This window comes from Euprymna scolopes, chromosome 33, assembly GCF_053919585.1.
Source record: "Euprymna scolopes isolate OS-2025 chromosome 33, ASM5391958v1, whole genome shotgun sequence".
NCBI lineage: Eukaryota > Metazoa > Mollusca > Cephalopoda > Sepiida > Sepiolidae > Euprymna > Euprymna scolopes.
In genome coordinates, this window is record NC_136514.1 from 51460466 (window position 1) to 51483538 (window position 23073).

At 35.9% G+C, this 23073-nt stretch overlaps 1 protein-coding gene across 1 annotated transcript in view; it reads left to right on the top strand.

Moving 5' to 3' along the window:
• LOC145258220 (zinc finger protein GLI3-like) overlaps nucleotides 1–23073 on the top strand; it is a 682857-nt gene that overhangs the window by 24547 nt on the left and 635237 nt on the right. The window lies entirely within an intron of this gene.

A 23073-nucleotide genomic window follows, 5' to 3' on the forward strand; every position in this document is an offset into this window, starting at 1 on the left:
GCCCTGGTCCAGAGGCAGCAAAGGATCCCCAAAACATCAAACTGCCTCCACCGTGCTTCACTGTGGGTATGGTGTTCTTAGGCAGGAAAGCTTCGCCAGATTTTCTGTAAATATAAGACACTTTATTATGGCCAAATAACTCTATTTTCGTTTCGTCAGTCCATAGAACACGTTTCCAGAATGCAACATCTTTATCAATATGACGTTTTGCAAAGGCTAGCCTTGCTTTCAGGTGCATAGGCTTCAATAAGGGAGTCTTTCTCGGACGACATGCTTTTAAACCAGCTCTCTTCAAAACTCTACCAACTGTATGTCGAGATACATTCACTCCAGAGGTGCTCTGTTCATCAACAATCTCCCCAACAGAGATCCTTGGGTTTTGTTTTACTTGTCGAACAATTTCCCGTTTATCTCTTGGGGAAAGAATCCTTTTTCTCCCTCTACCCTCTAAACTCATAACGTGGCCATGCGATTTGAACTTGTTTATTATGGCTCTAACAGTGGATTTGGGAAGGTTTAGCTTCTTTGAAATCTTATCATAGCCCTCCCCATTGGTATGGCATGCTACAACAAGCTTCCTGACGTCTTCGCTGTGTTCCTTAGTTTTAACCATGGCGATTGGAAATTATAATTTAGTCACTTATAATAGTTTAAACAAATCGCTATCTAAAAATTATCTGAAAAAAATTATTCACTGAATTAGCGTTAAACAAGCATAATATGGCTATAAAAAAGTTCAGAAAGCACGTAAACCGGAAATTGATTGATATTATACTGATACTAAAAGAAAAACTAAGCCGTGCCAATAATTTTGAACAAGGGTTTTTTGCAATTATGTTTGTTGTTCCTTTGTTATTTATTTTTTCTAAAATCCGATTGCTGCATCGGAAAGGCCAGTTAAAAATACATAATATACTTTTTAATTTTCTTTAATTTAATCCCTTTTTTAGATTTTATTAGACAAAATTTAACTTTTATTTTACCGTGCCAATAAATATGATCATCACTGTATATATGTATATATTGTATATGCAAATATATATATATATATATATATATATATGTATATATTGTATATGCATATATATATATGTATATATTGTATATGCATATATATATATGTATATATTGTATATGCATATATATATATGTATATATTGTATATGCATATATATATATGTATATATTGTATATGCATATATATATATGTATATATTGTATATGCATATATATATATGTATATATTGTATATGCATATATATATATGTATATATTGTATATGCATATATATATATATATGTATATATTGTATATGCATATATATATATGTATATATTGTATATGCATATATATATATGTATATATTGTATATGCATATATATATATGTATATATTGTATATGCATATATATATATGTATATATTGTATATGCATATATATATATGTATATATTGTATATGCATATATATATATGTATATATTGTATATGCATATATATATATGTATATATTGTATATGCATATATATATATGTATATATTGTATATGCATATATATATATATGTATATATTGTATATGCATATATATATATATGTATATATTGTATATGCATATATATATATATGTATATATTGTATATGCATATATATATATGTATATATTGTATATGCATATATATATATGTATATATTGTATATGCATATATATATATGTATATATTGTATATGCATATATATATATGTATATATTGTATATGCATATATATATATATGTATATATTGTATATGCATATATATATATATGTATATATTGTATATGCATATATATATGTATATATTGTATATGCATATATATATATATGTATATATTGTATATGCATATATATATGTATATATTGTATATGCATATATATATATATGTATATATTGTATATGCATATATATATATATATGTATATATTGTATATGCATATATATATATATATATATATATATATATATGTATATATTGTATATGCATATATATATATATATATATGTATATATTGTATATGCATATATATATATGTATATATTGTATATGCATATATATATATGTATATATTGTATATGCATATATATATATGTATATATTGTATATGCATATATATATATGTATATATTGTATATGCATATATATATATGTATATATTGTATATGCATATATATATATGTATATATTGTATATGCATATATATATATATATGTATATATTGTATATGCATATATATATATATGTATATATTGTATATGCATATATATATATATATGTATATATTGTATATGCATATATATATATATGTATATATTGTATATGCATATATATATATATATGTATATATTGTATATGCATATATATATATATATGTATATATTGTATATGCATATATATATATATATGTATATATTGTATATGCATATATATATATATGTATATATTGTATATGCATATATATATATATGTATATATTGTATATGCATATATATATGTATATATTGTATATATATATATGTATATATTGTATATGTATATATATATATATGTATATATTGTATATGTATATATATATGTATATATTGTATATGTATATATATATGTATATATTGTATATGTATATATATATGTATATATTGTATATGCATATATATATATATGTATATATTGTATATGTATATATATATGTATATATTGTATATGTATATATATATGTATATATTGTATATTTATATATATATGTATATATTGTATATGTATATATATATGTATATATTGTATATTTATATATATATTGTATATGTATATATATATGTATATATTGTATATGTATATATATATGTATATATTGTATATGTATATATATATGTATATATTGTATATGTATATATATATGTATATATTGTATATGTATATATATATGTATATATTGTATATGTATATATATATGTATATATTGTATATGTATATATATATGTATATATTGTATATGTATATATATATGTATATATTGTATATGTATATATATATGTATATATTGTATATGTATATATATATGTATATATTGTATATGTATATATATATGTATATATTGTATATGTATATATATATGTATATATTGTATATGTATATATATATGTATATATTGTATATGTATATATATATGTATATATTGTATATGTATATATATATGTATATATTGTATATGTATATATATATGTATATATTGTATATGTATATATATATGTATATATTGTATATATATGTATATATTGTATATGTATATATATATATGTATATATTGTATATGTATATATATATATGTATATATTGTATATGTATATATATATATGTATATATTGTATATGTATATATATATATGTATATATTGTATATGTATATATATATATGTATATATTGTATATGTATATGTATATATTGTATATGTATATATATATATATGTATATATTGTATTTGTATATGTATATATTGTATATGTATATATATATATATGTATATATTGTATATGTATATATATATGTATATATTGTATATGTATATATATATGTATATATTGTATATGCATATACATATATGTATATTGTATATGCATATATGTATATTGTATATGCATATATATATGTATATATTGTATATGCATATATATATGTATATATTGTATATGCATGTATATGTTGTATATGCATATATGTATATGTTGTATATGCGCATATATATATGTATATGTTGTATATGCATATATGTATATGTTGTATATGCATATATATATATATGTATATGTTGTATATGCATATGTATATGTTGTATATGCATATATATATATATGTATATGTTGTATATGCATATATATATATGTATATGTTGTATATGCATATGTATATGTTGTATATGCATATATATATATGTATATGTTGTATATGCATATATATATATGTATATGTTGTATATGCATATATATATGTATATGTTGTATATGCATATATATATATGTATATGTTGTATATGCATATATATATATGTATATGTTGTATATGCATATACATATATATGTATATGTTGTATATGCATATACATATATATGTATATGTTGTATATGCATATACATATATATGTATATGTTGTATATGCATATACATATATATGTATATGTTGTATATGCATATACATATATATGTATATGTTGTATATGCATATACATATATATGTATATGTTGTATATGCATATACATATATATGTATATGTTGTATATGCATATACATATATATGTCTATGTTGTATATGCATATACATATATGTCTATGTTGTATATGCATATACATATATGTCTATGTTGTATATGCATATACATATATGTCTATGTTGTATATGCATATACATATATGTCTATGTTGTATATGCATATACATATATGTCTATGTTGTATATGCATATACATATATGTCTATGTTGTATATGCATATACATATATGTCTATGTTGTATATGCATATACATATATGTCTATGTTGTATATGCATATACATATATGTCTATGTTGTATATGCATATACATATATGTCTATGTTGTATATGCATATACATATATGTCTATGTTGTATATGCATATACATATATGTCTATGTTGTATATGCATATACATATATGTCTATGTTGTATATGCATATACATATATGTCTATGTTGTATATGCATATACATATATGTCTATGTTGTATATGCATATACATATATGTCTATGTTGTATATGCATATACATATATGTCTGTATATTATAGTATATCTTCACAGCCTAAACGAAAAGTCGGACTACTCTTCTCATCTATATTATTTTAACACGTTGATCGATCTTCTTCTAGTGTACCTTGTCAAACTCGGGAATGTTTCTGTCGAAATTTGGATGGAATTTCGAACTGAACCCTCGACAAGATTCACATGAAGAATGTTGGAGGTTACATCGAGCGAAACGTTGTTAAAATGACACGCAAGATGAGAATAGCAGTCCAATGAATCTAAATAATACAAATAACCAATCCTCATCTCAAAAATTCTGAAACGTTATAATTTAAAGCATTTGGTTATTTTGTATAAAAACTTTAAATAATGAGAATTGATAATTTAAAGTATTTGGTTAATTTGGATAAAAACCGGGAATAAATATTTTTTGAAAAATTAAGTTAAGTGAAGCAGAAAAACTGTCACAAAATTGACTTCGACATTAAATAACCTGAAAAAGGGTTGATATTCCCCAAAACAACTAAACCAAACACCATGAATAAATATTTTGAAGATATAAAGAACTTGAAGCTTGAAAACTTTTACCTAAATGACTAGATTTGACATTAAATAACCTGAAAAGGATTGATATGCCGTAAAATAAAACAACTAAACACTACGAAGATATAAACAACTTGAAGCGTAAGATTTAAAATTACTAGATTCGACATTAAATAACACAAAGTTTTGATATGCCGTAAAACAAATCAACCAAACCAAACATCACAAATAAATATTGGAGGATTTACATAACTTGAAGCTTAAAGCTTTTATCAAAATTGCTGTATTCGGCATTAAATAACCCTAACCCTAACCCTAACCCTAACCCTAAATAACCTGGAAAGAGTTTATATATGCAGTAAAATAAAACAACCAAACTAAATGTCCTTATAACTCTTTTCTGACGTTAATATATATTCTCTCTCTCTCTCTCTCTCTCTCTCTCTCTCTCTCTCTCTCTCTCTGTCAATAGTTACATATTATGACGATGGTTCAGCGACTTGGGTGTCCCAAGGTCGAATCCAGTTCATTCCATAAAACTCCCTTCCACTTAGGATGTTGGCAACCTTCACGTGGTCCCTCCCGTAAGCACCCGATGTATTTCTAAAAAGAATTCTTTTTTATTTCCATGGGAAGTGCTAGACTGTGCTCAAATCTCCTAGTTTCTCTTGGTAAGACATTCACAGCAAGAATTTTCTTCCTATTACGACGAAAAAAAAAATACTTTCCTTTGTTCTTCCGTGTGCTTAGTGTAAGGCAGAATTTGCATGAAGAATGCTTCTTCACCAGTGCTTCCTGTCTCTTGAAAACGTTACTGTGAGACTGCTTCCCTGCAGATTACAACATGGTGGTTTTCACAGTCAGTGTTAACAGATTCTTGACATGAACCGTTTTTACAAAAAGTTCAAACTGGGTCATCCCAACTAAGTAGTCTCGGCCTTCTCAGAAAGTACCCCCCCATCTCTTAACTGACAATCTTGTTACCCCTTATCCTCGATTGGCTTTTGGTCTTGATAAGTGGTGACTCATAAAGAAAAGAAACTTTAAAAAGATAAGGAGTTCGGGTTTCACTATTTATGCACGGCAAATTAAGGTGCAACAAATGTACAAGGCACGACAACTGTGCTTGCCTGTTCTTTATTCACGTGACATTGACATCCGAGCAACATTTGTAGTCCTTGCTCTATCCTCCGAAGATTTACCATTTTTTTTTTTTTTTTTTTTTTTTTTTTGAGAAAGGATTAGTTTATTGCTAGTCGCTTGAGGCGCCCCTATCGGGAAATGCCGACGGGGCTGCCCAGGCATTTTTGTGGATAATGGTGCACTGCAACATTTCTTATTACTCCTAATTTTTTCAAAATTTCCCTCCTAAATATGAAACAAATAGTAAAATTTGTTTCTTTTTTTTATATAAAGACTAGCGGGGGGGGGGCGAAAATACGCTTAAATATATTTTAATTTGTCCAGATTATTAGAGTCGTGATTTCAAAAATAAAAAAGTATTTGGGTGCTATCAGCTAGAATCGAAACCGAAAGCAAAACTGTAGCATTCAAAGCTGGTGACGTTACCACTCTAACATGACTCGCATATGAACTGATTAAAAATGAACTAAGATGAATGTACAAAATGTATAACTATTTTTTTTAATCTTGATCACTTTTTGACTCCTTAAAAACTATTTTAACCGGCTAAAGACCCATAAAACAAGACCGTCCATAAAAAATCCAATCGTTTGAGGCCCCTAGCGCCGCTCTGCGACTTTTAGTTTCGGAAGAGATAGTTTGAAAATATGGATACAGACAAAAAGATAGACATAGCGACTTTATAAATTAGATTTTTAATAGTGTAACATTGTACACCATTATCCACCATAGCATTCGTAAACATTCGCATCCAAGCTGTTTTTTTCTTTTAGGTGCGAGGTTCAAAGGTAGATTTAATGCTCCACACTTGATAACGCGCAGACCTGACACGTTGTAGCAGAGTAAGCCATAAGGAACATAGGACAAGAAATAACTCGACTCCTTTTTTTTTTTTAACGACATTTCCTCATTCTCCTGCCAAGTAACGTTACCGATGAGCGGTTTGAGTAAAAAAGCTATGCAGATAGAAAGTTTTATATATATATATATATATATATAGGGTGTCCCAAAAGAAACTGACGGATTTTAAAGTTGATTACCTTCCTCAATATTTAAGCTATACTTACCAATTTTCATATATAGCCAGATGAGCCTCTCCATGGGTTTTTTTTTAGATATAGTAAGATATCATAATCTACTTATTCTAATTTTATTTACAAAACTTAATCTCGGATATGTTTTTCACAAGGTCCAATTTTAGTTATGAAAAATGATGTTACTCAAATGTCCACCATTTTCATTTTCATACTCTTGTGCTCTCTGCAGGACATCACTTAATGTTTGTAGTCCTTGCTCTATCCTCCGAAGATCTACCGTTTTTTTTTTTTTTTTCTGAGAAAGGATTAGTTTATTGCTAGTCGCTTGAGGCGCCCCTATCGGGAAATGCCGACGGGGCTGCCCAGGCATTTTTGTGGATAATGGTGCACTGCAACATTTATTACTCATGTTTTCATACTCTTGTTCTCTCTGCAGCACATCACTTAATGTTTCAGGGCTTATTGCTCTAATTTCCTCCTCTATATTTGTTTTTAAGAGAATTTAATGTGGCTGGTTTGTTTGCGTATACCCGCTGTTTGAGGTAACCCCAATGGAAGAAATGTGCACATGTGAGATCTGGCGAGTGTGGTGGCCAATTTCTTTCACAGCCACGAGAAATTATTCGGTTGCCGAATATGTCCTGGAGCAGATTTAATGTTTCTCGTGCCATATGCGCCGCTGCACCGTCCTGCTGGAACCACATTGATCGAGAGACTCCAATTTGACTTGATCTCCTTATTGATGTGGGTGGATCCTCGGCCACACTCTCTGCTAATCTCTGACGATTCTCATCACTCCTTACCGTATGGGGTCTACCAGATTTAGGGAGTCACATACAGACTCTTGCTCATGAAATCGAGCCACCATAGCTTTTATTGCATTGGGAGTAGGGGAATTTCTTGTGTTGAAGTTTCGTCAAAATTCTCTTTGAGTTTCTGATATTGACTCATTCAACCGAAAATACGACTCTACGATAAATATCTGCTCCACGCTAGTGTAATGACTCATGATGGCCTTGGAAGGGTTACTCTAGATGATTTGAAAAAAAATAAAAGAAAAATATAAAAGATTAAGTTATGAACTTTTTAACCATCAGCTTCTTTTGGGACATCCTGTGTGTGTGTGTGTGTGTGTGTGTGTGTGTGTGTGTGTGTGTGTGTGTGTGTGTGTGTGTGTGTGTGTGTGTGTGTGTGTGTGTGTGTGTGTAGGGGGGATATTTACAGCAAAGGGGTGATATTTCACTGTTAGTCTGGTTGGTCATAGGTATTAACATTATGGGGAAGACGATTAAAGTACAGTAAGTTGGTCACAGCACATTTAAACACCTGAAACCCAACATGTTGCGGCCCTGTCGGTGGGGCATTAGAATACGCCGACTGCCCCCCCCCCCCTGCAGAGGGTAAAAGTCCCTCAATGGGGGTCCTGGATATGACCTTAAACTATATCCAGTGGTGAAGCCCCAGCTTGTGGGCTTTGGGGAGTGTCGAGCCACCCTTTAATTACCATTGCTCCCAGGTCCACTCTGACCCGGAGTGGTAGTACCTGTTAGAGTCCCAACTATGGGTTAAATAGAAACCGACGTGAAAACAACAAATATATTCTATTAAAAAAAATTTTCTTCAAAATCTTTGGATTCGGCATTAAATTACCCGAAAAGGGTTGATATGCCGTAAAACAAAAACAACCAACCAACCAACATGTTGCAGCTGAGTATGTCACAAGGAACATAGGACAAGTAATAACATTTATTTCCTCATTCTTCAGCCACGCGTTACGACTGTGACGTCACCCATGTCTCTAACGTTCTCCTCCATGTTATATTCTTTGTCCCGCTTACCGTGACGTTATTTCGTGCACGTCCAAGTATTTGCATACGCACGTCCGCGCTCTTTTACCATAAGAAAAAACAAAACAAAAACATTATGCCAATCATATCAATCAGCTTCTCATTCAATTTTCTATGCTTAAAAAATCGAATGTACTTTTGGTATATCTTTTGAGGTTTTGCCAAAAGTAAGCTTTCATTTGCATATAATTGTGAAAATTGTGACTGACTAAATCCGTTTTAATGTCACAGGTTGCTCGAATGAATGTCGCATGACAGGAGCAGTTGTCGTGCATATTTCGTGACATAATTTGTCGTACATAATCAATCAAACCAGTAAAAGTTCGGTAATAAAAAGGATAAATCAAACTGAATGCAGTTCTAGGCGGACTACAACCTCCTACCCCCCCCCAAACCACTTCCTCTCAATTAAACTTATCAAGTTTATCGTCTATTAAGAAATTTGGATTGCGTTTTTTTTTTTTTCCGAGATGGAAAGTGTTTTTAGCATAAGTAAAAAAAAAAAAAAAAAATGTCCATGCAAATAAAGCGTTTCCGAATGAAATAATTTGTCTAGGTTTCGCAATTATGAGCTCTGGCTGATTCCTTTTGACAGCACCTCTGCCCTCAGATCCCGACCCCTACTTTCGAATCTTTGTATCCCCTCGAAATAATCAGTCGTTGATTGTTCATTGTGTGGCACTCAATCTGCCAAACTACTTCGCGGCGCGTTTCGTCGGTAATGCAGCTTGGGAATTGCGTCTCTCTTACAAGCTTTATTGCAAACAATTAAATGTAATAAATAACGCGAAATTGCTTTTGGAAAGGGAAAGAAACAGAAACACGTGGATTTTTTTTTCTGTTTTCTTTATTCTTTCAGTTATTTATTTTCTTGTCGTTACCGGAAATTCGACTTGTTAAATAATAGAGGCATTTATTTATTTATTTTATTTTTCGGTGTGGTGTGCGGGAGGTGTGTGTGTGGAGGGGGTTTAAAGCATCCCAAGAGATTGTTAAGAATTGAACCGACCCTTTTGTCTCGCTCTTTGAGTCTGCCTTACTTGGTCCCCCCCCTCTCTCTCTCTCTCTCTCTCTCTTTCTTTTTTTTTACTTTACTTACATTTTCCCTTCTAGGTTCCACCTCTTTCTCTTTTCATCCTCTCTCTTTTTCTCTCTCTCTCTATTCTTTCCTTTTGTTTTCAACCTCCTCTTTCTCTCTTGCATCGCGTCTCTTTATTCCACTCCGCGTTTCTCTTTTTCCATTTCTCACTTTTCACCCGCCCTCTCTTCGATCTCCTCTCTCTCACTCTCTCTTTAACTATGTATCAATCTATGTCTCTTAATCCACCTATCTCTCTCTTCTCAATCTTTCCCCTACTCTTCAATCCCTATTTCTCCTCCTTCTCTTTTGCCCCTCCCATTTTCGCACTGTTTCCTTGTTTCTCTTCTCTCACACGTCTCTCTATTCCACATCGTCTCTCTCTTCCAATCCCTATATTTATGTTACTCTTCTATCTTTTCCCTCGCCTTCCTTTCTCTTCCCCTCCCCTTCCTTTCTCTTCCCCTCCCCTTCCTTTCTCTTCCCCTTCTCTTCCTTTCTCTTCCCCTCCCCTTTCTTTCTCTTCCCCTCCCCTTTCTTTCTCTTCCCTCCCCTTTCTTTCTCTTCCCTCCCCTTTCTTTCTCTTCCCTCCCCTTTCTTTCTCTTCCCTTCCCTTTCTTTCTCTTCCCTTCCCTTTCTTTCTCTTCCCTTCCCTTCCTTTCACTTCCCTTCCCTTCCTTTCTCTTCCCTTCCCTTTCTTTCTCTTCCCTTCCTCCCTTTCTTTCTCTTCCCTTCCTCCCTTTCTTTCTCTTCCCTTCCTCCCTTCCTTTCTCTTCCCTTCCTCCCTTCTTCTATTTCTTCCCTTCCTCCCTTCTTCTATTTCTTCCCTTCCTCCCTTCTTCTATTTCTTCCCTTCCCCACTTCCTCTATTTCTTCCCTTCCCCACTTCCTCTATTTCTTCCCTTCCTCACTTCCTCTATTTCTTCCCTTCCTCACTTCCTCTATTTCTTCCCTTCCTCACTTCCTCTATTTCTTCCCTTCCTCACTTCCTCTATTTCTTCCCTTCCTCACTTCCTCTATTTCTTCCCTTCCTCCCTTCCTCTATTTCTTCCCTTCCTCCCTTCCTCTATTTCTTCCCTTCCTCCCTTCCTCTATTTCTTCCCTTCCTGACTTCCTCTATTTCTTCTCTTCCTCACTTCCACTATTTCTTCTCTTCCGCACTTCCTCTATTTCTTCCCTTCCTCACTTCCTCTATTTCTTCCCTTCCTCCCTTCCTCTATTTCTTCCCTTCCTCCCTTCCTCTATTTCTTCCCTTCCTCCCATCCTCTATTTCTTCTCTTCCTCACTTCCTCTATTTCTTCTCTTCCTCACTTCCTCTATTTCTTCCCTTCCTCACTTCCTCTATTTCTTCCCTTCCTCCCTTCCTCTATTTCTTCCCTTCCTCCCTTCCTCTATTTCTTCCCTTCCTCCCTTCCTCTATTTCTTCCCTTCCTCACTTCCTCTATTTCTTCCCTTCCTCCCTTCCTCTATTTCTTCCCTTCCTCCCTTCCTCTATTTCTTCCCTTCCTCACTTCCTCTATTTCTTCCCTTCCTCACTTCCTCTATTTCTTCCCTTCCTCACTTCCTCTATTTCTTCCCTTCCTCCCTTCCTCTATTTCTTCCCTTCCTCCCTTCCTCTATTTCTTCCCTTCCTCCCTTCCTCTATTTCTTCCCTTCCTCCCTTCCTCTATTTCTTCCCTTCCTCACTTCCTCTATTTCTTCTCTTCCTCACTTCCTCTATTTCTTCCCTTCCTCACTTCCTCTATTTCTTCCCTTCCTCACTTCCTCTATTTCTTCCCTTCCTAACTTCCTCTATTTCTTCCCTTCCTCCCTTCCTCTATTTCTTCCCTTCCTCCCTTCCTCTATTTCTTCTCTTCCTCACTTCCTCTATTTCTTCTCTTCCTCACTTCCTCTATTTCTTCCCTTCCTCACTTCCTCTATTTCTTCCCTTCCTCCCTTCCTCTATTTCTTCCCTTCCTCCCTTCCTCTATTTCTTCCCTTCCTCCCTTCCTCTATTTCTTCCCTTCCTCACTTCCTCTATTTCTTCCCTTCCTCCCTTCCTCTATTTCTTCCCTTCCTCCCTTCCTCTATTTCTTCCCTTCCTCACTTCCTCTATTTCTTCCCTTCCTCACTTCCTCTATTTCTTCCCTTCCTAACTTCCTCTATTTCTTCCCTTCCTCACTTCCTCTATTTCTTCCCTTCCTCACTTCCTCTATTTCTTCCCTTCCTCACTTCCTCTATTTCTTCCCTTCCTCACTTCCTCTATTTCTTCCCTTCCTCACTTCCTCTATTTCTTCCCTTCCTCACTTCCTCTATTTCTTCCCTTCCTCACTTCCTCTATTTCTTCCCTTCCCCACTTCCTCTATTTCTTCCCTTCCTCCCTTCCTCTATTTCTTCCCTTCCTCCCTTCCTCTATTTCTTCCCTTCCTCCCTTCCTCTATTTCTTCCCTTCCTCCCTTCCTCTATTTCTTCCCTTCCTCCCTTCCTCTATTTCTTCCCTTCCTCACTTCCTCTATTTCTTCCCTTCCTCACTTCCTCTATTTCTTCCCTTCCTCACTTCCTCTATTTCTTCCCTTCCTCACTTCCTCTATTTCTTCCCTTCCTCACTTCCTCTATTTCTTCCCTTCCTCACTTCCTCTATTTCTTCCCTTCCTCACTTCCTCTATTTCTTCCCTTCCTCACTTCCTCTATTTCTTCCATTCCTCCCTTCCTCTATTTCTTCCTTCCTCTATTTCTTTCCTTTTTCCTTTCCTCTATCTTTTCCCCTTCCCTTCCTCTTTCCCCCCTTCCATTTTGTATAATTTCCTCCTTTCGGGTATCGCTTTCCCTCCTCCCTCCTTTTGTGTATCTCTTTCCCTCCTCCCTCCTTTCGTGTATCTCTTTCTCCTCTTCCTTTTTTTCGTGTATCTCTTTCTCCCCTTCCTTTTTTTCGTGTATCTCTTTCCCCCCTTCCTTTTTTTCGTGTATCTCTTTCCCCCCTTCCTTTTTTTCGTGTATCTCTTTCCCCCCCTTCCTTTTTTTCGTGTATCTCTTTCCCCCCTTCCTTTTTTTCGTGTATCTCTTTCCCCCCTTCCTTTTTTTCGTGTATCTCTTTCCCCCCTTCCTTTTTTTCGTGTATTTCTTCCCCCCCCTTCCTTTCTTTCGTGTATCTCTTTCCCCCCTTCCTGTCTTTCTCTTCTCATGGGCCCAAAATATTGTTTTTCTATTTAGTCAGGCCTATGCGAATTCGGCAACGGAAAAACTAGTTTACGCATTTTTATTTTGGAACGCAGAGTTGTAAACATCAGCCGCTACAATCTCTTCCCCCTTCCTTTTTCCCCCTCTTTTTCTTTCTCCCTTCCCCTTCATTTTTCCTTCGTCCCTTCATCTCTCTCTTTTCCCTCTTCATCTCTTTCTCTTTCCTTCCTCCTCCCCTCCTCTTCATCTCTTTCTCCTCCCCTCTCTCTTCCCACCCTCCCCTCTCTTTTCCACTCTCCCTTGCCTCCTCTTCCTCTCTCTCTTCCTCTTCCTCTACATTCCCTCTTCTTCTCTCTCGTCCCGCTTCCCCTTTCATCTTCCTCTCTGCCTTCCCCTTTCATCTTCCTCTCTGCCTTCCCCTTTCATCTTCCTCTCTGCCTTCCCCTTTCATCTTCCTCTCTGCCTTCCCCTTTCATCTTCCTCTCTGCCTTCCCCTTGCTCTTTCTCTCTACCTTCCCCTTGCTGTTCCCCTTCTCTCTTCCACCTTCCTCTTCTCATTCGCTCTTCCTCTTCCACGTTCCTCTTTCCTCTTCCACGTTCCCCTTTCCTCTTCCACGTTCCCCTTTCCTCTTCCATGTTCCCCTTTCCTCTTCCACGTTCCCCTTTCCTCTCACCCTTTCCTCTTCCTCTCTACCTTCTCCTTTTCTCTTCCCCTTCCTAGCTAGCTTTTCTCCCCCCTCATTTTTTATTTCCGTTACTTTTTCTTTCTTCCTCATTTCTCTCCCATCTCTTTCCGTTCATCTTCCCATCTCTCTGTACCCTTCCCCTTCCTCTCTCTTCGACTCTTTTTCTAATTCCTCCTTTTCCTTTATTTCTTCAATTTCTTTACTTTTCCTATCTTCCTTTCTTTCTTCAACCCTAACCCGCTAACTTTTTCTTCCTTCCTCTCTGCTCCCTATTTCCCTTTTATTTCACACTCTTACACATTCTCTTTACTACCTTATACTCTACCCCTCTTTCGCCCTGCCCTTCTCTCTCTCTCTCTCCTTTCTGTCAATTCCCTTTATTCATTTCCCTTTCTTCTCTATTATCCCCTTTCTTTCGTTCTCATTCTTTCACTGGCCCCTTTTTATTTCTAACTCCTCTCTCTCCGTCTTTTCTCTAGTTTTCAACATTTCCTTCTCTCAATATTTACTCTCCCTATTTCTTCCCCGCTCTATTTTTCTTTCAAATCCCCTCTCACTCCTCTTTTCTCTTTCTATATCTTTCCTCTTTCTCTCTATATTCTCGACCTATCTCTCGCCCTCTTTCTCACTTCCCTTCCTCAACCCTTATTTTACCTTTCCTCTCGCTCTCTCCCTTCTCCTCTCTTCCCCTTTCCCTATTTTCTCCATTATTTCCTATTCTCTCTTTTCGCCTTTCGTCCCCCTCTTTCTTCCGCTTATCGCTCTTTCTCTTTACTCTTATCAACCTCTCTTTTTCGTTATTTCAACTCGCTCTCTTTTTTTCTTTCACCCTTCTTTCTCTCTCACCTCCTTTTTCTTTTTCCCTCTACTTACCCCCCTCCTCCCTTGTCTCCCCTTCTATCCAGATGTGTCTGCAGTAGCAGGAGGAGGGTGGTGGTTATTCTGCTATTAAACCCTCGATGGTTGTGCTTTTCATGCAATGAAAAACAGCTGTCTTGAGGGAAGCTGGCATTACTTGCATCTTGACAGAAGATTTCACTAAAAAGGTTTGCCCCGCAGAACCAAGGGGCTAAATTTGGTGGGTGGGGGGAAGAGGAGAAAATGAGGTGGGGGGGGGTTGTGAGGGGCATTTGGAAGTAATGAAACATGAGATCGGTTTGGTTGGAGGAAGAAAGCGGGTATACTATAAAACGTAGGTGTTGAAGATCATCTGGCGTGCAAATTTCAAAACAAACTCTATCTCTCTTCTTCCTCTCCTCTTTCTCTCTCCTATTTTACCCTCTCACTATCCCTCCTCTTTTTCTCTCTCTTGCTACCTCTGTTCCTTCCCCACCTCTCCCTCTCCTTTTTTTTCATGCAACTGGTTTGTTTAGTGTGTATCCTGAATCTGTGAATGAGTCGACTTTCAGGCCTGGGGCAATGGCCGCGTCGTCACTGATGAGAATTTGGAAATGGTATGCATTCATAATTGGTTCGCCTCGGGGCTGAAATAGAGATTTTCTAACATTGCTTTTTTAATATAAATAAATAAATAAATAACAACAACTCATAGCAAGTACTAAAAATTAAATAGTATAACAACAACAACAGTTACTAGCAGGAGTATGTGTGTGGGGGGGGGGCGACCTTGCCAGGTCGTAAAATATGCTTGAATATATTTTAATTAATCCAGGTTTCGTATTTATTATTACAAAGCCAATTCTCTATTGAATATTATATTGTACCTACTATATAGTGCCGATTTCCAAAAGTTAAAAGAAAAAAAATGACTTTGGTGCCATCAACTAGAATCGAAACTAAAACATTTAGCATTCCAGCCGCGTTCTCTACCGGTTGAGCTTACCCGACAGACAGATAAGAAAGCCTTAAAATTGAACCACGTTTAGCGATGATTATTTTTACGCATGTGCAAACTATGTCGGCAAGTTGAAATGAACATTTTTGCATTGCAACTTGCCGACTTCTGTACGCGTTATTCATCTATTCAAACAAAGATTTTACTCGTTATAAACCATCCTTGGCGTACGATTGTAGTTTAAGATTTTATCGGTTAAATACTTATACACAGACAGATACACACGTCCATACATCTGCTGTTTTGTTTATATAGATTATTAAAAAAAACTGTTATTTCTAAATAAAATAAAATACGCATCAAATGCGCTTGAAACCAAATCACAACGTAATATTAGGAGATAAACAAATATTTTACTTGTTTGAAATTTATAACATAAATATATTTTCCTCGGTATGTTTTCTTTTTTTCCTTCTTCCTTGCCATGTTGGAAAGTTGGAGAAACATTTCAAAATACTATCGCTCAGATACAACGCGCGACTCTTTACAAACAGACTTTTCTTTCTTCAATTTTACAATATGCCAAGGAAGAAGAAAAAAAAAAGAAAGAACAACATACTGAGGATGGAGTATAGCCCCGAAATATATTTATGTCATAAATTTCAAACAAGTAAAATATTCGTTTATTTTCGTTATATTACGTTGTGATTTGGCTTTCAAGCGCATTTTATGCGTATTTTATTTTATTTTATTTAAATTAAATCAACGTCTCTATATGGAATCACACCCTTGACGTTGTTTCTAAATGTTTTTAAATGAAGATTATTTGTATTTCGATTATTCTGATTACGGTTCTCATCTTGAGTGTTATTTTCACAACGTTTCGGTCGTAACCTTCGACCGTCTTCAAGTGTTATCTGCACTGAATTTAGAACAGAACCCGTGGCGTAGTGGATAAAGTTCTTTGTAAAATTCAGTTGTAAGTTACACTCTTCTTGAGGTTGAAGATTTAATCTTCACTACGGGCGTCACTCAAAATACAACTCCGAATTACTTATGACTTCTAGACGGAACGAGAGTATGCTATCCTTATGGATTAAATTAAGTCTGTAGTGGAATGAGGACATAAATGGATGGTCACATTCAATGCTGCCAAGACTAAACTGGTTTCCTTCAATAATTACAAGAAACCTTCTCTGCCACCAATAGCAATGGCCAGTGACTCCGTCTGAGAGAACATCTTTCAAACTGCTTGGCCTAACGTTCACAGGAAACATGAGTTGGAACAATTATATTGAAAACATTGCGAGGGCCGCTGCGAAAAAGATAGGCTCTCTCTACCGTGCTAGAAAACTACTGACACCTGAAAGTATCCTGTACCTCTATAAGGCCACCATTCGCCCATGTATGGAGTATTGTTGTCACATTTTGGGCTGGGGCATCTGCTGCTAGTCTCTCGTTCCTAGACAAGGTTCAAAAGAGAGTCGCCAATCTGATAGGCCCTGAACTGGCATATAAGCTTCAGCCTCTGTCCCATCGACGAAACGTTGCATCCCTCTGCCTGTTCTACAAGTATTTTAATGGTGAATGTTCTGAGGAACACAGACACTTGTGCCCCCACGACGTAGACACCCTCGACAAACCCGACAGGCAGCTAAATCCCACCCCACACACTAGAGATCCTTAGATGTAAAAGATCTTTCTACTCCAGTAGTTTCTTCCCCAGAACCGCTAGACTCTGGAATTCCATTCCAGGTCCCTGCTTCCCTAACTGTACTGACATGCAAAAGTTCAAGTGTAACGTGAACCGACATCTTGCTGCCCAAATCCCAACATAGTACCCCAGCAGTTGCTGCCCCTGATAGTAGCCCCCTACACCAAAGTGGCAATGTGCCTTGTTTGGGGTGAAAATGTAATAAAAAAAATTTAAAAAAAGTTCCGTTTGAAATTTCGTGCAGATTCCATAACTCGACGATATACACCTGAAGAAGGTCGGAGCTTACATCGACCGAAACATCGTGAAAATAACACTGAAGATTAGAACCGTAGTTCGAATAGTCCTCTTGCAAAAAAAAAAAAAAAAAAAAAAAAAGGCAGAAAAACTCTTAGCTCTAACGTGAGATTGAACCCTTACCACCGTTGGTAAGAGATATGTTTGTTTTTTGTCATGTTTTCTTAACTCTAAAAAAAAAAGTGTCCTTCATATTTGTACACTACGATTGAGGATAGTTAAAATAAAAAATTTCCGACTGTGGGGAAAAATAGAATTGATGAAGCTGATCAGGAGTCAATATTTATCTCGCTCTCATAGCAAGATGATGTGACACAAGGTTGGAAAGTAGGATTTGAAGAGCCAGCGTCCTAGAGGAAAGGCATTCTGGCCTACAAAAAATGCCTGGGCGGCCATAACCGACATCCCCCGGTTGAGGCATATCAGGCGATTAGCAATAAACTAACTCCTTCTCAAAGGGAGGCAGTAAAGCCCGAGATGGTGGACGTCCTAGGACAGCATAGGACCAAAACTATTCTTCAGCCAACGGGGAGGTAGGGCATCTCAACAATGATCTAAACTTGTTTTTTGTGATGAAGATAAATCTGGAGTCAATTTGGGAATGCCCGACTTTCGAGTCCGACACCTCGTCTCAATTTCTAAAAAAATAGGTATTTGAAAAGTAACGTTGTGATTAAGTAGAAAAAGTTTTCTCTTTTTTTTTTTTTTTTTTTTTTTAGTTCTCTAAATATTTTGGTGGTGTTTTTCAGTTAAACACAGCTTGTCTACAACTAAGTTAGCACATTGCTAGAATGTAAGCAATGCCAATATCATTGACACATGAACAGAAGCAACACCTCGCCAAAATATTTGTTATAATATTTTAAATGTTTTCCTCATTCTGCCTCTCTCTCTCTCTCTCTCTTTTTTTGTTTGCAATTTTTTTGTTTTTCTTCTCCCCCCTCTCTTTCTATTTTTCTTGTTTTCTCTCCCTCTCCCTCCCTCCCTCTCTCCCTCTCCCTCCCTCCCTCTCTCCCTCCCTCTCTCCCTTTCCCTCACCCTTTCTCTCCCTCTCCCCCTCTCTCTCCCCCTCCCCCTCTCTCCCTCTCTCTATGATTTTTTGTTTTCATTTTTTTTAGGTTTTTTTTTTCACTTTTTGCCTTTCATTTTTACATTTTTTTTCTTTCGTTTTTTGTATTTTTTTTTCTTCGATTCCGTTTTTTTTATTTTCATTCTTTTTTATCTTCATCCGCTGAATCCATCTTCCATTAATCTTTGAAATATTCCCGTAATCGATAGAGCTGCTTAACTTTAGAATTTGGTTGTGCGAAATCGGACTCGAGATTTATTACAAGATTAAACCGTGGTGATGGAGGGGGGGGGAAGCAGGATAGTAAATAAGTACTATATCCTAGCTGGTAACGAGATGTAAGCTAGTGGTTGCATTTGGAATGCCGCTGGGGTTGTTTTGATAATTTCAAGGTTGAGATGATGATTGAGAGGAAATATTTTTTATTGTTCGTATATATGACATAATCACGTTGACAGTTGACACACCGGTTTCCGTTAGATCACCGAAGTTAAGCGACGTTGAGCCTCGCCAATACTAAAATGGGTGATCATTTGATAATGCCAGGTGCTGTATGGTTCAGAGTTTGAAGAGGGGTGAGCGCCGCTGGGCTATTCTTGCCCAAGGCAGCCCCCACCTCCGTGAAACCGGAGGTTTAAAGGACACGTCATTTTGAAGTACGTTGATTTGAGGTATGTGTTAAAAACAATTTTCAGGGCTACGTCGCTGATAAAGACTCAAAAAAAAAAGGAGGAGACTTGCGATCAACATCAGAAGACATAGCATCTGTTTCTCCTTTTCTTTTTTTAAGGTAGTCACCACTTATCAAGGCCCGGAAGCCAGTCGGGGATAAGGGTTATTGTGTGTACAGTAATCAATGGTATAACGCGACCGATACTGCACCAACCACACCGGGTGTCCTTAATCTCGTCGGATTCCACCCAATATGACAGGTGTTCTTTCAATTGTACATTTTCCCGTCACAAGTTGGCCTGTTGATCGTCTTCACCCAATGTGTTTTCATGGTGGGGCGCTTTGCCTCTCGATCAAATCGTATCCTACCCTGTGTAGGTAGTCTCCGGGTACATCAATCACTCCGCTGGTCCTTGCAGCTTGCTGCAAAATGAAGAGTCCTCACCACAAACAAACAGAACTCCGGTTTATAGCAATGACAAACTATTTATTGTTTTCATTTCTTCATAACAGCTACTGTCTAAATTGAGGTGACTGACTATAGCAGTGAAACGATGTAAGACCAGACCAGTAAAGTCACAGATTTCCCATTAACACAGGCTAGTTAACCTCATAACATCAGGCCCTGAGGGCTCCCAAATCGGGAGCGCTTGACCAGCCCAGCCATTCAGTTCGAGTGCTACAACTCTAGTCTTTTTAGAATTCCTTTTTCTAAATCCAACCACTTTTCCCCACCTCTCCTTCAGAGGGTGGTTACAAACACTCTCTCTTTCTTCCTTTCTTCCTCTTAGTGCCTATCTCTACCAAATCTCAACCCCCACCTACACTGAGGTTTTTACTAATCAAATTAGGAGTGGTTAGTCATTCCAGGTCGAACAATGTCTGGCGGCGACCCCTACCCTTGACCCCCATTCTAAGCTGTCAGCCTTAATCAGCTAAGGGTCTCTGGATCTCTTCATACCTCTCAACAGAGGTTTTAAAAACAACCTTTCATGTTAACAGATATATAACGACAATGAGATAAAAACAATTATGTTTCTCTTTCTGACAAAATCCCATAGACATTTGTTTTGTCCCAATGAGACACCAACACCCCCTCTTCTGCCCTCTCTTCCTCTATCCAGTCCGGTCAAACACACCCTCTTCTGCAATATGCACCTTGCTGCATGCATTCATGACACCAATAGTGTCATAATGGGATAGTATCGTAGTAATCGTTAGTAATGGAGATTTGATATAGTGTCTTACTTAAGGGGGCGATTTATCAGGAGTTTGTTTATGTTGGTCTTGAAGACATCCAGGTTGTAGTCAGGTGGGAAACAGGCAAACAGAACAGTTTCACACGCATTCAATTCTAAGAAAGAAGGTTTGTTCATGGAATCTACGTTTTGGTTTAGGCACAGATAAAGAATGGGGAAAATTTTTGACAGTGGTTTCAGCTAGACGGGTGTTTTTCATGAAAGATTGGCGAGAGGGGACCAGAGATTGGAGCTCAGACGATCACTTGCAGTGGGAGTAACGATAAAACAAAGACAGGATCGCAACGTCTCTCCTGTGGGAGAGAGGTTGCAGGGAAGAGAAAAGGGCATCCCCCACTAAGCCACGAAGCCTATTTTGTACTGTGTCAAGGCAGGACAGGCTGTTTTTAGCAGTTCCTGCCCAGATGTGGCAGCAGTACTACATCCTTGGACATACTTGACTTTTATATAGATGGAGAATTGCATCAGTAGTGAGATATCTTCTTGAGCGGTAGAAGGATCCTACCATTTTTCCAGCGACCTTGGCAACTGACTTGATGTAGGTGTTCCATTTAAGTTCAGGAGTAAAGGCCAAGCCCAGCAGCTTATCAAAACATGGAGCTTCTCCTAGATGAGAGCCACATTTCAATTGATGCCAGATGGGGATCAGAGCGTTGATGATGTAAAGATGGGAGCTTGGTTTTAGATGCATTAAAAGTTTCCATCCAATGAAAGCTTGGAATTTGACTGCATCTGTTTGCCTAGAGAATGCTGATCTTTTGCGACAATGTATTATAAGTAGTGTTGGGACAATGAATTGGAAATTGGAAAAATCAAAATGTTTGAGGGTATCGGAATCAGAAAAATTTGTACCGATTTTCCGATGCCAAAAACGATTCTTTTATCTTTTTATTTAATTTTGTTTAAAGTAAAATCTTTCATTGCTGATAATAATGAAAAAATAATAAATATTTATTGACTTAAAACCATCAGTGAAGCTAAAATCGATAGATTATACCCCACAAGTATATTTTTACGTTTAGGAAAATATCTGCACATGTGTTTTACAGTAATCTGAGAAAAATACAGCTATATAGTTAAATATTTAAAGATTTATAAAGAATCGGAATCGATAATTGTATCGGAATCTGGAAAAATATTGGAATCGTCCCATCACTAATTATAAGCTATAAGATAGACATTTTTGTTATAGATTTCTAAATTCTTTTAGATTAGTACCGATAATTTAAACGTTTCGACCGCTGTAACCTTCGGCCTTCTTGTCGAACTTGGGAATCTAAACGGAATTTCGAACAGAATTTTTTATTTAATTACAGGGTTAACATGCTCTCATGGCTGTAGAAAACTTTGAATTGAAAGCCCTGTTTAATTTCAGAAAAGTTTCCAATGGGTAGCTAATCTGTATAAGTCACAGAGATGAAAAAGTTTTCGATGGGTAGCTGATCTGTATAAGCTTTGAACTTTAAAATTTTTAGACAAAGAGCAAAGATCTTTCTCATGTAGATACGAAAAAATATGTGCTGGAATTCTAAAAGACCCAATATTTTTATGGAGCGATTCTGGTTTCAGATTGGTTGCTAGCAGAATGTGGCTCTGTTTGATTGGTCAATTCTTATCGCCAGTGTCTATAAGTAGAACCTTCCAATTTTCTTTAATCGGGCCCTTTAATTATATAAAAAAAAAAAATATGGCAGCAGAAATCTCAAGCAATATGCAATTGTATTAGTATCGCCCACACTTAAGATCAAACCTTCAACCTCCAGAAGAGTGTCACTTACAACTGAATTTTACTAGTACTTTATCCGTTACGCCACAGGTCCTAGCAACTGACAGAATGAGAGCATTATATCCCCGTGTAATAATGTATTTATTTGCTTCCCCACCAAAGTAAATCGGGCACAAGGCCATTTTTAATGTAGGGCAAAAACCAGCTCCCCTAAAAGTAGGCAAAAAGGGGGCACTCTGGTTACCAAAAATAATGATTGTCCCAGT